Genomic DNA, 17946 nt, shown 5'->3' on the forward strand with positions numbered 1-17946 from the left:
CTGTTTTCTGAACTTTCCAGTTAATTTTGCAACTTTACTGATTTCAACAATTATAAGTTTTGTGGTTAAAATTGCTACTTATTTATAAATTTTTGTATTTATTTTTTATTGACAAAATTTCCCTCTATAGTTTTCAGTATGTTTATTAGGTCTATCATATGTTCAAATAACCACTTTAAATGCCAAATATAATAAAAAATCTCTTCTTCTTAGAGCATAATTTAATTTTAAAGTACTGTATTTCCCCATGTTTAAGACACTCCCATGTATAAAATGCACCTTAATTTTGGGGCTTGAAATTTGAAAAAAAAAAGGTATTACATAAAGTTAATGAACTCAAGTTTTACTCATCATAAAATTCATACAACTCCTCATCACTGTCAAAACTGACATCTATTAGCTTGTCCTCATCTGTGTCTGATGATGAATCACTGTCTTCATATGTTGCCTCATCCTCATTTCCATCAATGGCATTCGAAATGCCACATTTATTAAATCATTTGAGAATAATCTCAATCTTGATATTATGCCAGGATCTTTCACTCACGTACAAACTTCTCCTATAGTTAGTTTCTTCACTCTTCCTGCTGGTGTCAAATTGTCCCCAGAAGACTTCATCCATTGGTTCCATTTGTCTTTGATGGCAGCTTTGAAAGGTTTGTTAATGCTGACAACAAGTGGTTGGAGTTGGGACGTCAAACCTCCAGGTATAACAGCAAGTTTTGTTTTTTACTGTGCAGCAATCTTCTTTGTGTTTTTTGTTATGTGTGCCCTGAACTGATCAAGCACCAATAGGGCAGGTTTGCATAAGAACCCACCTGGTCTCCTTCTCCAAACTTCCTCAAACCAGATCTTCATCTCATCCTGATCCATCCAACCTTTGCCATAAACATGGACAATCACTCCTCGAAGAATGTCTTCTTTTGGCATTGTTTTGCATTGGAAAATCAGCATAGAAGGCAGCTTGGTTCCATCAGCACAACAAGCTAGAACAACAGTAGAATGGCTCTTTTCATGTCCACTTGTCTTTACAGTTACAGTTTTCACCTCCTTCTTATCAACAGATCTGTTACTTGGGACATCATATTGGGGGCGTACCTCATCCATATTTGCAATCTGTCCCAACTCAAACTGATGTGTATTTCGACATTGAGTGACAAAATGATGAAATTCAAGGACATTCTGCTCATAGCTTTTAAGCATCTTTTGGGCAAGTCTGGTGCACGTATGCATGCTTATTCCTTTCTATTTCATGAACCTGAAGAACCTGAAGTACCAATTGTGTCCTCCTTTGAAACTAGTAACTTTTTTTTTCATCAGCAATTCTTCTTGCCTCATGCTGAACCATCTTTGTGTACACAGGAATTCCAGTTGCCCTTTGCTTTTTAACCCATATCTTCAATTCCCTCTATAAATTAGGTGATTTTTCTGACTTGCCTCTGATGGCCTTCTTCTGCTTGGGGTTTTCAGTAGGATTTCTTCTTCCAATAGCCAGTCTCAGATTGGTTTCTCAGTTGGAGGAGGACCAAACTTACGTTCAGGAGCAAAATTTTCATTCACTTTTGCAAAGTGGATCACTTTTAACTTGAATTCAGCACTGTACAAACATCTTTTCTGAATTATTTCAGGGCATAACATGGCAAACGTAACCTACCATGATATACCTGTAACAAGTGCAAAACAATGAGTGCAAAGACAACAGCATGAAAAAGCAGGAAATACAAGTAAAAAAATCTACAACCACTGTATAAGATGCACCCAGTTTTTATACCACAAATTTTTCTAAAAATGGTGCATCTTATACATGGGGAAATATGGTAGTTATTATTCTTTTAATGTTTCAATTTTAGTTTTTTGTTTTCTGGGTTGTTGTTTTTTTGTTTGTTTGTTTGTTTTTTGTTTGTTTGTTTTTTTGCAGAGACAGAGAAAGAGTCAGAGAGGGGGACAGACAGACAGGAAGGGAGAGAGATGAGAAGCATCAATTCTTCGTTGTTGCACTTTAGTTGTTCATTGATTGTTTTTTCATATATGCCTTGACCGTGGGGCTACAGCAGCTGAGTAACCCCTTGCTCAAGCTAGCGAATTTGAGCTCAAGCTGATGAGCCTTGCTCAAACCAGATGAGACCACATTCAAGCTGGAGACCTTGAGGCCTCGAACCTGGGTCCTCCACATCCCAGTCCGACGCTCTATCCACTGCACTACTGCCTGGTCAGTTTTTGACACTTCTGCAAAACTGAATGGCAATGTGTGTTATATATCAAAGGCTGACCATGTTCCAGTCCATGTCAGTCTCATCCTTTCTCTAGTGGTAAACTCAAAGGGAAGGAAGTCATGCTTCCCTAGAGTGAAGAAAAATATCTCCTGGTCACTAGGTTATACCTCCCTCTGGGCATTGTTTAAGACAATGCCTAGCCTCTGGAACCTGAGGGAAAATTAGCATTTGGAGCATGTATGCCTTATATCAGCAGTCTAAAATAAATAAATAAATAAATGAACAAATCCACTCAAGGCCTGACCTGATTTTTACACATGCCCTTAGCTAAGAATTATTTGTACATTTTTTAAAGAGTTGTTTAAAAAGATAGAAAATGGGCTAGAGACCTGTGTGGACCACAAAACCTAAAGTATTTACTATCTGGCCCATTAAAAAAAAGGTTTTCTTACCCTAAAACACATACACAACCACATAAAAAAAAACAAAACAAACGAACAAAAGATCTGGACATTTGGAGAAGAAAGAAAGAAAAAAAAACTGCTCAAGGCTAGTCAAACTCCCTGGAACAAAACTTTTACAGTTTTACCCACATAGATACCTGAATTAAGGTTATGGATCTTTGCAACAGAGTTTCATAGTAAGACAGGTGTTATTTACCCAAGGCAATGGCAAGAGAGATTAAAGAGCAAATTTAGATTTTAAAAAATGTACTCAACTCTACACCCCCTCCAGTAGTACACATACACAAAAACACAAACTTTCATAAATTAAAAATGGGTTCCATTTCCCTAGGAAGTTTTTCAAAATTGATATTTGACTTTGCAGGAAAGTCTTTACAACCACTTTAATTATTTCTTCTAGCTTTCTCTTGAGAGACTGAGACAGCAGTTTAGGCAAATTTACCTTCTTGGGAGGAATAGAATTAAGAATGATGATTTTTTTCTTAATAGGCTGAATCTTATGTTTTTCATTTTTGCTGTAACACTAAAGATTATTCAAACAGATATGTTCTTTAAAAAGAGATATTTTTCAACTTGCTACCCGGTTACTGTTAAAAAACAAAATTCAATTCAGTAAATTTGAATGTTTAATTGGCTTTATTAAATGATTTATGAATCAGACAACCTCCTATCTAATAAATAGAGAAGTACTTCAAGAGGCTGGAAAATATAGAAAACTTTCACAGGCAAACTGAGCAAATTTTAAAAATGTAGCATAGTTCATAAATGGAAATCATCCAAATGTCTATAGATAAGAAAAAGTTTAAATATATTGGGCTATAATCAATAAAGTAATTCTTAACATTTAACATATGAATCTCTTGGTGATACTGTTAAATGCAATTTCTGGTTCATAGATTCTGTAGTAAAGCCAAAGATTTTGTATTTCTAACAAGCTTTCAGGTAATTCTAATGCTGTTGGTCAGGAAACAATAAGATGCTTTGAATAGGTAGGCTATCCAAAAGAAAAATAAATCTTAATAGTTTTGGAATTAAGTGAATCTTTAAGTAAAATGATCAAATTATAAAAGACTATAAGCAGTATAATTCTACATATGTAACTGTAAAAGTTAGCAAAATGAAGCAATATATGATTTAAGGATGTATTGAAATATCAAAGAAACTTTAAAGGAAAACAAAGAGGGACATTTAGAATCTTTGGATGTAACAGCTCATCCTATATTTTACTCTTTGATAAGTGTATAATTAATTCCTTATTCTATTTGTGTTTTGTGAACTGGGTACATATGTAATGAATACTCCTTTGTGTCCAGGAAATATTTTACAAAGGAAAAAAGAAACAGCAATAAGAGTTCAAAAAGACTAAGAAAGAAATAGGAAGAGAATAAATGCACACAGACCAATATCCTTTGTCCTTCTGTCCCAAACATAAATCAGTCTCTACTCAATACTAAGTCACAGAGAGAAATTAGAATTAGTTCTTCCTCAGAAGCAGCTCTTGGTCTAGTCAGCAAACAAAAGGTTCACAAACATGGAAAATGCTATGTTTTTGTGTACTTTCTAACAAAGATTAGGGCAGCATATAATATCTTCCTAGAGAAATGAAGTCAGATAGTTCCTTTTATAAATTGGCATCAAGTCCTTTCAATCATGGTTACTGGAGGCGATGTGAACATTTTGCAGTTGGTATGTGGAGGAGGTACCGCAGAGCAAATACCTAGTTAAAAAATATACTTCTAACACTAATAAATTTCTAAATTGGCTTTAATATCCTTCTGTATGTTTTATAATCTGGCTTTTCAGGGGTCCTTGGGGTTTTTAAAAACATTTGCTGTTGGAAGTGCCATTTGCAGGTACTCCAGGGAATTTCACAAACACGAGAAATTGGCAGAGAATAGTGTTACACTCCTGAAGTTATTTCTTTAATTTAAAACATTTCAACACATGGATTTTGTCAAAAAAGAAATTTCACTATCTGTTCCAAATGTTACATTAGTTAGAAATAGTGCACAGCAGGCTTTCATGGCATTTACAATTCAGATAAAGTTTTCTTTGAGTAGTATATTGTATTTAGATGAACATTCATTGGATGGTTGGCTTTACAAAGGACTTAGCCATAAATGGGACCTTTTAAGTGCATAAAGTGATTGAATATGAATTTTTAAGGAACTTTTTTTTGTGTGTGTGTTTTTCTGTGAGAGACAAGGAGATGGATAGACAGGGACAGACAGGACGGAAGAAGATGAGAAGCATCAATTCTTTGTTGCGGTACCTTTGCTGTTCATTGATTGCTTTCTTATATGTGCCTTGACCAGGGGTCTTCAGGTGAGCCAATGACCTCTTGCTCAAGCCAGCAACTTTAGAATCAAGCCAGCAACCATGCGGTAATGTCTATGATCCCACGCTTAAGCCAGTAACCCCATGCTCAAGCTGATTAGCCCACGATCTACCCAGTAACCTTGGGGTTTTAAACCTAGATCATCTGCATCCCAGGACAATACTCTATCCATTGTGCCATTTCCTGGTCAGTTTTAAAGGCACTTCTATGTTGTACATTTTTTTCAGTAGCTTTACTCATAAATAAAGTAGAATTTTGGAATTACAGAAAATATATAAGCTCTCCACTTCTCTAACTCTTTAACAGGCACATTTTTGCATTGTCAAATAAAAAAATAAATCCAAACCAAGTAAGGAGATGCTTTTTTTCAAAATGATTATTACAATGAAAGGAAAGAGACTACATAGTAGAAGTTGAAGGATTAATACAACAGGGAGGATGTTATAACCATGTGGTCTGCAAACAACTTAGAACCAGGCAAAAAAGATTCCTTTCATACTGAAGAGTAAACAAGCATAGAAAGACCTGGGTATGGTCAAGTAAGAGGAAAGGATGGCATGATCAAAAAAAAGATCAGAAAATACTTTTTCCTTGAGGCCATACTGTTTACAGGAGGGTCTATGTGCTGGCTCAGTCTGCGAATGAGCCAAAATGCTAGAGTCTGGAGGAAAAATAGGGGAGAATCTTAATCAACAATTAGGCCCTAAATATTTTGTTTTGATTGATAGTTGCATATAAACAGTTCAGCTAATCATCATTTATAAGGCAAAGACTGGGAATTTGAAGTTTTGAGTTTAAATTTGTCATAGGTTAAATAAAGAGGCATCCATGAATCTTAAAAAAGTCATAAAATAATGACAGTAAGCCATTTCCAACAAAAGATGGTGGTGGTGGAGGATTCTTCAACCTACATGGTGTCAACATAAACAAGAATAGTCCTGCCTGACCTGGGTGGTGCAGTGGATAAAGCGTCAACCTAGAACGCTGAGGTTGCTGGTTCAAAACCCTGGGCTTGCCTGGTCAAGATACATATGGGAGTTGATGCTTCCTGCTCCTTCCCCTTCTCTCTCTCTTTCTCTCTCTCTCTCTCTCCCTCTCCTTCTCTCAGTCTCTCTAAAAATGAATAAATAAAATCTAAAAACAAAATTATAAAAAAAATAGTTTTTTTTAAAAAGAATAGTCTCCAAAACAATGGTCTCATTTTGAAGATATTGAAAAAGAGGTCTAGTTAAGTTGAATAATGGACTAAATGGTAAGTTAATAACAGACTAGAACCAGGTCTGAATTTATCTTGTCCTCTTCCAGTATGCAGTTCTGCTAAAGCAGATCAAGATTTTGAGGGGCTTGATATTTACACATTTTGGGTTTACTTCAAGAGAAAGAAAACAAAATTACAGGAAGAAGTAGATATGAAAGGAAATATTACTGTAAAATAAGAAAAGAAAAAACATGAAATTACAAATTTTAAAAACCTGCAGATACCACAAACATGACAAGATAGAGAAAAAAATAATCTTTTTATCAGCTCTTCTTGTAAAAAATACTTTAATAGTATTTTCAATAGAAAGATTAGGAATACACATCTGCCTTTCTCTAGCATGGGTGATCAAAACTAGTTGTACATTATCAATATTTTGTGAATGATTCTTTCAGTTTTTAAGACTTGTTTCTGGTAATGCCAAGTAAACTTTTAGGGTTGTTGCCAAATTTGGTGAAAACTCTATTTAACTGCATTCATGTGCTATATGATTTCAGGACATTTCAAGTTTTCTTGTACAGTGACTCACTGTAAATTCCTTTAAATTTAAAATATTTCATTTGTCTTTTAATCTATATTGTAGTTTTATAAAATTTTATTAGTGTTTAGTAGGATATATATGACATCAAATAGTATTTCTTGCATATAGAGCAAGATATGTATGTTTACCCATTATGTTTATGTGATTTTCTTTTATATATCAATCATTAATTAAATTATTTTTAAAATCCAAGAAATTATTCTTCTTTGTTTTATTTTCATATTTTAAATGTAAGTAAAACCGTACAGTATTTGTTTTTCTTTGCCTGAATTTTTTCACTTAGCATAATGTCCTCTAGTTCTATCCATGTTAATTGTTCTAACTGGGAAGAATATATTCTTTTTATTGCTGCATAATATTCTTTATCCATCCATCTATTGATAGACATTGAGGTTACTTCCATATTTGATTATGAACATAAGAATGATTATATCTCTTTAAATTAGTGTTTTTGTTTTCTTTGGCTACATACCCACAAGTACAATTGCTGAGTCATATGGTTTAGACTCACTGAAATAGAGACCAAAGTAATGGTTACCAGAAGGAAAAGGGTAGAATAATAGGTAAAAAAGGAAAAGGATATTGTCATAGGTTTGCACTGACAGATGATTAATGGAATTAGTAGGTAAATCACATTGTAAGGGATAACAATGTTGGATTGCTATATTGAACAAGTGAAATTAATATAACCAATAAAATTCCAACATAATATTGTATACCAACTGTATTTAAGCTAAAATTTTTAAATTCAAGAACTTTATTAGTTCTAAGAAAAATTTATTTTTCTCTTAGCTTTTAGTATGTTCTTCCTGCCATGTTATCTGTCTCCACCAGACTTCACCAGGAGATGACCCAGATTAACTACATTAGCATCCACCAAACATGTGAACTTCACACATATTCTTGCATTTTACCAGTTTATTTCTACTCCATTATTGTCACATTGTCCATGTTGTAGACAAGTTCATATCAATATAAACGTCCTGTCCTGTTGCTTCATGCCACAATGCTGGGTGTATTAAGTCACTGTACTTGGATATAGTCATGAAGTCATTCTTGTATTAGGACAGTTGGTAACAATTTTAACAATGCATAAAAATGACTGCAAAACACAGAATTAAATCCTATTAAATCTAAAGTATCCCAAGTCAACTTTCTTTAGAACGATTCTCAATCTGCCCATGGCAGATCCACTGCCACTCAAATGGAAGTGAAAAAATACAGAGATATTAACTAACTAAAGTTATAATGGTTTTTTTTTTTTTTTAGTTGCAAATTTTGCAAAACTCACGACCATGTGAACACATTGATCCAACCCTTTCTGGGTTCTTCGATTGGCCCTCCACACCAGAGGCCCTGAAGCTTAAGTCTCATCAGCTTCACTGTAGATTTGTGCCTTCATTGTGTTTCCCTTTCATCCTGTCATCTGGAGCTACACACACACACACACACACACACACACACACACACACACACACACATATATTTTTTTAGATAATTCTATTTTACTTTTCCCTTGAACATTTGGATATAGCTTATCCTGAAGGTGGTTTCAGTAATTATAACATTAATATCAGTTCTTTCATATGGGATGAGTAGGTAGGTAGCTACTTAGTTGGAATGATTTGAAGAGTGCTGGATGAGACTTGGTATTCCCTATCCATGTCCCTTTTGTTGAATCGCCATAAGCTTACAAAATACGTCCACATTAAAAAATGTTTATTCTGACTAAAGAACATTTAAAATACAAATAGTCTTGGAAAAGCAGCATAAAAGCAAATTCTGAATTTCACTACATTTCATCACATTGCTTTCTTCGTAACACATACTTTAAAGTCATGAAAGTTTTGATTGAGGAGGGTCAGGTAAAAGCAGTTATAGAAATGAGGCCCTGGTTACAGAAAGCAAGCCTAAATATCTTGTTGCAATACTAAAATTTTCCCAAGCAGAGTACACTTGAAAGTGTTTACCATTAAGATACTTTCTTTGACTCAGCCTCAATTGGCAGCACAATGTTTATGAAAAAGCGACAGTGGAGGTGGCACATGGTCAGATTGCTTTAAAGAGCTATTGAACAATTCACTCTGTGGCCAAAAGAAATAAGAAATTGCATTTTATTATTGAGTTTTGTATAGATAATTATGCTCCCAGTAATTTTCTATGGTTGTGTAAAAATAAAATGTTCTAGTAAAAGAACTCTGAACTTAGGAGAAACAAATTAATGGTTTTCTCAAATTCATACTTCCAAAATTACAATATAAATATGTGCTTATAACAAATAGTTATAAATTTTCTTGCTCTGTGGGAATGCTGCAAAGAATGAGAAGGAGTAGCTGATTATTTTTGTCAATAGCAGCAAGTAAATACATTTAGTTTTTAAATTAGGGGTGATCCTCCAGATCAGACCCAGTACAAAAATGTGCATATTTATGTAATGACTGCAGATTTAGTAAAGTATCATGCAGATAAATTGCAAGGACCCACAGAATTGCTCTGACTTCAATCTGTAGTTTCCTCTATTACAGTTTTAACAGAACTTTAAAAATAACCCACTCTATACTATGAAAGCGCATTGTAAGATAATATTTTGAAAGTTTCATATTGTACATTATTCAGATATCTGCTTTGATTATTAACAGATTTTATGAGAAATTGGCCAAAGTTTTCTTATAGAATGATATGAATTTGAATAATCAACACTACAAATAATCTTGAGAGTGTTACCCTTTTTGTTTGTTTTGCTCTGTTTTGTTTTTCAATAAGGATGATCAATTGTAATCATACAATCAAGCAGGGTTTTCTCAGTTTATCAGAAACAGTAGCTTACAGTAGAATTTTCTGCTAATGTGATGTTTCAGGCTTTTTCTTTAATAAAATAACATGAGCAAGATGGTTTGAGCAGAATCAGTGTGACTTACCACTTTGAGAGAAATAATATCTTTATAATGAGTCACCAATTTATAAAATTTTTATCTATAATCTGCTCAACTGGTTTTGAATATAAAAACTGAGTGGTAATGATCTACAATCATTTTTATGACCTATGTTCTTATCTCTGTAGCTACCCAGTGCCTATTTAAGTGAAATATGGGCAAACTTTAATGAACAGGGAAGGTTATCATCTCTAAATCTATATATTATATACTACGCATATTATCAGTGGATTCCAATGATGAGTCTTTCTGTGGTATAGGATTGGACCTGTTCACATTGCTTTCTGAAATTTATGTTCTTTAATGTTTCTAGACAGTTTTAATACTGTCATATATTTTATTTCTCAATGACACATAGTTTATTAAATTTTATCTCCTATAGGTAAATGTTTTCATATTTAAAATTTTTATTGTCTTTTTTAATCAACATTGATAAGAAGTTATATATTTACCTTGTTGAGCACAGTTCTCATATGTGTTTTTTCAGTAATCTTTGATAAGAAGTATCCATACTTTTAAAGACAAGATTAAGAACAGATGAAAGAGATGGATGGATGAGACTTTTGTTACCCGAAAGTAGTCTGCCACTTCATTGGACATACAGTCGGGTATGGTCTGAGCAGTGGTGAATGAAAACCTTCATTCACCTGAAGCTCTAGAAATAGACCTGATTGCTTCCTTTGAATGGAGGAAGAAATAGTCTAAAAGTCAGATAATCATGAATTTCCAAACAGTGATGAAGGTTTTGGCTGAATGTGCAGAGACCTGGAGGATGCAAAATTGGAAGTTTTAAAGAAAAAACATATGGATACATATGTAAGATTGGGCACAAAAATAGGAAAATCTTTGTGTCTTATTTTACTATTCATCAGGGCATCTACTGTCAAAGAGGCACTTAGAAATTAGGTGGAACCATGACATTTTCTAATGCAGTTTAAACAGCTAGTGTCTTCGGCTACTCCAATGATTGCCTAGTGAATCCATGAACACATTAGACATAGTGGAAGATATAGGAAAAGAAAAAAACAATTTTCTTCTATTCTTTTAAGCTCTTGGCTGAGACTCCTTTAATGAAAGACAGATTAACATAAAAAATACAAACAGAAGTTTATCAACATATTATACCTCGTATATACAGGAATGGGGAAAAGTAGTTTGACAGTTGTGAGTATACAAAATATAGAATTTATTCTTGTATTATTATTTATTATTGTAGTATTATTTATTATTATTATTATTAACCTACATTTGCCACCCCTCTACATGGAAGTTACCCAGGGAAAAATAATTACCTCAAAGACATAGCTTAGAATTCTGACTGACATAGTAACTTCAACAAAGAGCAAAACATCTGTGAAGAAATGACAGGGCAAAGAAAAGCAATTTTAGACCTCCAAGGACCAACCCAAAGGTAGAAATAAATTTTATTTGGCATATTTTTCTGGTACTATCTCCAGGCTGATAAGGTCTAAAGTTTGCTGTAGTGATTACCTTTTGTTCTTCTAGGTACGTAAGGGAGATGGGAGACTTTTATAAATTTATGTCTTGGTTTTAATCAAATAAGAAGAAGGCAAAAAGCATATTTTATCTCTTTATCTCAATTCTCTTCAGCTCAAAATATTCCTTATGCTAAAGCAACATACTTTGGCATGACATATTATTGTATTCTTCAAAGAAATGGAGACTATATTTGTCCAAACAGTTTCAGTTTTCTCTAAGTCTAATACATTTTGATATTATTGAGTGTCAAGCCATCCAGCAATAGAGAAAAGAATTCAGTCCTCGTTATGACAATATCACTCAAGGAAACTAGGAAGCTACTTAAAAGATGATTGATTATATCACACTCCTTTCACTCTGGAGTAAGGAGAGAGTCATCCTTACAGGTATTTGGCACCTACTATGAATATAGTTTTGCTTTTTCTGTTAGCTTTTCCTCAGCAAGTACTATCATCTTAAAGCTTTATATCAATCTTGTATAACACTACCTCAGGCTAACGGACCTCTTTTTAGGGCAGAAGAAGTATAACAATAGGCATATATACAATTGTATATTGTATATATATATATATATATATATATATATATATATATATATATATATATATATATATATATATATATAACAACAGGCCATATGGCCAAGAGAATCTTTGGTTCCACAGTATACTATAGTACTAGAAAGAAAAAGTTGAATCATTAAGAGCTCAGCTACAGTGAAAACTTTGGGACAATATCCTTTATATTTAGTGCATTTCTTCCCACAATATGATAGGTACACTGAACCAATAATTGAAATATAATAATCTGTTCTGCAAAACTTACTCTACTTGCAGTAGTGAACAGACAATGCAATATACTGACGATGTGTTATAGAATTGTACATCTGAAATTCATGTAATTTTACTAATCAATGTCACACCAATAAACTCACACAAAAAATAAAAGTAAAATACACGGTCTGGAAAATGAGGTATGGTAGCAGTATTGGCTTTACTCAACATTATTTTTAATTGTCCATTTCTAGAATGTGTTTTTCCTGTCCATACATTCTTACCCTGTTGTGTGTCAGTAGTCCTATTTTCTGGAAGAATTTGGAAGCACTTCTATCCGAATGCACAATAAAGTAATTCTGAACTTTAAAGGAAGATGATGTTCTGGTCAGTGTTTAGTCTCCTCTTACTGGTAGATCAGAAAATAAAGGACGGAGTAACCACATTGATGAAATTGATTAACAGTGATTCTCATGAGTAAACAGTAGATAATAAGAAACAGAAAAGTGTGTGTGTGTGTGTGTGTGTGTGTGTATATATATATATATATATACCCATATCTCAGTGAAATAACTGAGGTATCTCTTTCTTATAATATATTTAGTAGTATGGAAACAGAGAAAGACATGTAAAAAGTTATATTATTTCTATAACTGGTATAGACCTGATAAGGCACACTCTATGAGAATGCCCCTTGACAAGTAAATCAAGAAGAAAGCTTGAAATGGAGCTTATGGAACCACAAGTACTGAAAGAGGGGTATTACATTGATCATATAAATGTGTGACACATCTCTCTAAATGATACATGATTTATATGCATATGTTATTTTAAATAATGGTAATTTATAATGCATACAACAATTAACATCAGTTTTGATTGTTTTATTTAAAATTTTTTATTTATTTATTCATTATTAGAGAGGAGAAACAGAGAGGGAGAGAGAGGAGAGAGAGACAGAGAGAGAGAAGGGGGGAGGAGCTGGAAGCATCAACTCTCATACCAGGTAAGCCCAGGGTTTTGAACTGGCGATCTCAGCATTTCCAGGTAGACGCTTTATCCACTGCGCCACCACAGGTCAGGCCTGATTGTTTTATTTAAACTTCCCAACAAATATGGTACGAGAGGTCATAGTGATAAATCAGTTTTCTTCTTTTTTAATTTTTTTATTTATTGATTTTAGTAAGAAAGAGAGAGAAAGAGACAAAGAGAGCAAGAGAGAAGGAGAGACAAGAACATCAATTTGTTTCTGTATGTGCCTTGACTGGGGATCAAACCAGCAACCTCTCAGCTTCAGGATGACACTCTTAACCAACTGAGCTATCTGGCCAGGGCAAATCAGTTTTTAAAGTAATACAATTAATATAGTTGCAAGAGATGACTCAAACAAATGTCTAAGTAATTCTAAATAAAGTTGTTGTTTCTTTCCTCATAATCCTTTCCTGGATTTATAAGAAACAAGTGAATAATATTTTATACTTATTTGATTTTTTTGTGATGCAATTATGTGGTAAGAACAAACCCATTTGTATAGGACAGTAAATACTGGTGTAATGCCTGAATCCTGGCTCATTTATACTGACAGTGAAGGTATAGTGAATGAAAGAGCAAGATTCAAGTTGATGTTCTTGCTTTCCTAAACATTCAAATAAATATATCCATTTGATAATAAAGAAGGACATTTAGTTAAAAGAAAAGATAACACAGTGAAGAAGATTAAAATCTGTTTGATATCTTAGAAACAAGCTCCATAATGCAATAGGGAAACACACAACCACACCTTAGCTAAAGGCTCTGGAAATTGGGTTGCAGAGGATAATGGTATAGTACCATTCTTATGGGTCTTCAATGTTTTCAGAAAGCCTTATATAATATATCAGAACTACGAATTTTTCTGTTTTCAACTAGTTCTGTTTTCAGTGTTTTTCTTTTTTAAAAATTTGGCCTTTAAGTAGGAAAAGAGGGGGAAATGTTCAGTTTCTATTTCCCAGTAGAAGAATGATTTTAGAAAAACAATCCAATATGCTACATTCAGAAAGTCTGGCAATGTTTCTGGATTTTCATTTAAGTTCATTACAATAAGCATATGGTAAGAAAGAAAGAATGATCCCAGAGTAATTTAAACATCCTTACTTTCAAAACTACATTTTTATTGAGCACCACCTTTAAAAATTGAAGTAGTAATGACATAGAGGTTTATTTTACTCTTTAATAAGAATTAGAGATCTTTCTAAAATCACATATTATTATTTCAGAAATAACCTGTTAAAGCCAGAGCTAATAGAGAAAAATATAACAAAATATTGAAAAGTACAACATATATTGTTATCTTAATGAAACAACGTTTTCAAGAGAAGTTACTCACTCTCTTAGTTATTTGATAAGATAGCAAATAGAAGCTATGTTGTAGCAGAAAAGTTTGGTAAGGGGTGAATTGTGATGTTTATTTATGATCATGTACTGTAGATATTTGTGTGTATATACATTTGACGGAGGCTTGTTAAAATTTTAGCACGTGAATAAAATGTTTAACTCTTTTGGTAAAACAGTAATGCAAAGTTGCTCAGTACTTTGCCAAAAGCCAGCGTCATTGAAATTTTGATTTATTTTATTAACAATTTACATTAGTTTTATATTGATTCAGAACAAATTACCACATATTTATCAACTAAAAACAGCAAACATTTATCACCTCACAATTTCTGTGGGTCATGAATTTGGCCATGGATTACCATGTCCCCTCCCTGGGGTATCACAAGAATGCAATCAAGGTATCAGCTGGGCTGAGTTTGTAGTTGGAGGCCTGAAAGGGCAGAAAACCCACTTCCTAGCTAACTTGGGTTGTCAGAATTCATTTGCTCACTTTTGTAGGACAGAGAGACTTTTTCTCTGGCCATTGAGTGGAAGCTCCACTCATATGCTAGAGACTACACAATTCCTTATCAGGTAGGCTTTCTCAACATGGCAATTTCTTCAACAAACCATCAAGTCTGCTAGGAAGGTAGTATATTTATATTTCTATAATGTAATATAAGGGCCACAGCACATCACTTTTGCTATATTCTTTGGTAAGAAACAATTCAAAGGTCTCACCCATACTCAAGAAGAGTGGGTTACACTTTGATTTGAAGACCAAGAGACAGATCATGGGGGGGGCACATTAGAACAAGTTTACTGCAAACTTTATTAATTTATTGACATATGCCTATATGTAATATATCAGGAATTGGAATATAATCAAGCATTATTTTTAAGTTTATAGTTTTGGAGAACCTGTAGCATCAGTAATAGCAAAATTTGTTCCACTGGGCTTTTTTGATATCATCTCTTGTTTCAATACAAAATAGATAAGTTTTCCTTAAAATGAAGCTAAATTAGTTCAACATTCCAGCTTTTAGTGCAAAGCTGTAGTCAAGTTCTAGATATATTAATATCACTAAAACACATAGGTATATTTATATTTTATAGAAAAAATTGTGAATAAATGTACTTCTTCATAGATTTCTGTTTTTATATAAAATTTAGATTTTGACAAGACATTTTATTTGCAAAGAAACAAAGAATGTTTTCTAGTGCAAACTCAAGAAATGTAATTTAAAATGTTACTCGAGTGGGAGGGGGAGGAGGAGGGGCACAAAAAAAACTGGATGGAAGGTGACGGAGGACAGTCTGACTTTGGGTGATGGGTATGCAACAAAATTGAATGACAAGATAACCTGAACATGTTTTCTTTGAACATATGTACCCTGATTTATTGATGTCAGCACATTAAAATTAATAAAAATTTATTAAAAATAAATAAATAAAATAAAATGTTACTGGAAAAATGTACCAATATCTTATATTGTGATGAATAACAAATGGAAATGTATTGCTCTAATATGTTTTGATATTTGTTTTAAAGCCAGATGTCAAAAATGGAAGAGATAGTGGGAGAGCAACAGAAACAAATAAAAAGAAAATAGAAAGTTTTTCCAAAATAGAATAGTCTCATAGCATCTTTAGAGAATCATCTAATCAAACAAAACCAATATATGCTATATTTTCTACAAGGATGTGAAACTTTAAGTCCTAATAAGTTATTTAAAGAAATCCTCCTAGTTCATCAGTTATTGATTGAATGGCTACTAAGAAAAGATTACTTATTATAGTTTTATCTTTGAAAAAATATGTGCATTATTGAATAATGTAATTATTAAAAAGTAAATTGATAACAGTATTTTTTCAATGTCTTAACATTTCAGAAAGTCAGAAGTATGAGGAGCATGTATACTACATTTCTCTGAGACCGCACTGTATATTTCCCTGTCCAATTGTTTCAATGTCCTTTACCGTTTCCTCTCTCCCTTTACTTGACACTGTATTTGGTATTCACCAATTACGCAATGATTGTTTTTGATAAGCAGAGAGACTACAGTGCTCACTCATAGTAAAATTTATTTCTGTGTTCATCTATAAAGTTGGTTGTTTAGGAAATAGTTTCATTTTCTCTAATATTTTTTGATGTTTTTGGTTTAAGAATTTTTGTAATAAAAATTGGATAATCTAAAAGGTCTTATAATGTGTCTGACTTATTTAAACTATCTCTGAGTAATATTATACTGTAAAAATTCTTAAATATTAACCTTAGGAAATTAGTATAGCAAAATAAGATTGATTAGTGCATATTTCTTTTATTCAATTACTTGGGAAATCCAGATAAGGATAAAATTTATGAATTAATAGAATCTCAGTTATATTTAAAGCTCAAATCTCTGATTGATTACAGTTTTTGGTTAAGTGAGACTGAAACCTGAATCATTTTTTAATTTATGCCATACTGCTGATAATCTCCACAAATAAGATGTAAAATTTTTCTTTTATCAATACAGATTTTGTCTAAGGTGTCTAATTAAGAATATCACTTGAATTTTAACTAACATTAATATATAATGGATGTAAGAACTATGTGGATATGTATGAAACACAGGAAGTATTCCAGAAAAGTGAATATATGAACAACAGCTGCTCCCTAGAAATAATTAATGAAGATACTGTCCTGTGTAATAGCAGTTTTAATTATTATTCATCAATATCTCTTAAAATGCATTTCTCTAAGCACACAGTAATTTGCATACTATATCAAAATACATTAAATTATATGATATCAAATAATAGATATTTTATATTTTTATAACTAATGTACATTGTGAATTATATTTTATGTGAAATTTAAGCTGCACAAATATTAGAATAAATCTAAATACTAATTCATAAATTATGCTTTCATAAGTGATGAGAATGTTATGAATATATAATTTACTAATTAGAAACTGCCAAACTCCCAATTCCTATTGAACTCTAAATATCAAAATAAAACAAGAGATTATCAATATAAAACAGATAAAGGAGAGGAGATTAAGAAGGATAAACTTCTATTTATAAATTAAGCCATGAGGATATAATGTACAGCATAGGGAATAGAGTCAATAATACTATAATAACTATGTACACTAACAGATGGTTACTATACTATGTAAGGTAGAGCAATGATGAATCATTATGCTGTACATCTGGAACTAACATAATATTGTATGTCAACTATAAAAAATAAAAAAGATAAAACAATAATTAATTTATTAAATTATCTATATAAATCTGTGTTTTAATAAATTTTATCTTAATTTGTATAAGCACCACATTACTAATAAAACAGAGTCCTTTCTATATATTTTTCTAGTGAATGTTTAAGAAGTAAATGGTATTTGTACAAAAAATAATAAACAATATACTTCATACATTTTTTTGGTATTCTTTTATGTACACTACTTATTCTCCTAATAGTGACTCATTTTAGGATTAAGTTTAAAGCAAATAAAGTCTATTTTATTTGCATTGTTAACAGTCAACTTGTCACAGAATTTATTTTCATCATTTTATCTTTTAA

Source organism: Saccopteryx leptura, chromosome X, assembly GCF_036850995.1.
Source record: "Saccopteryx leptura isolate mSacLep1 chromosome X, mSacLep1_pri_phased_curated, whole genome shotgun sequence".
NCBI lineage: Eukaryota > Metazoa > Chordata > Mammalia > Chiroptera > Emballonuridae > Saccopteryx > Saccopteryx leptura.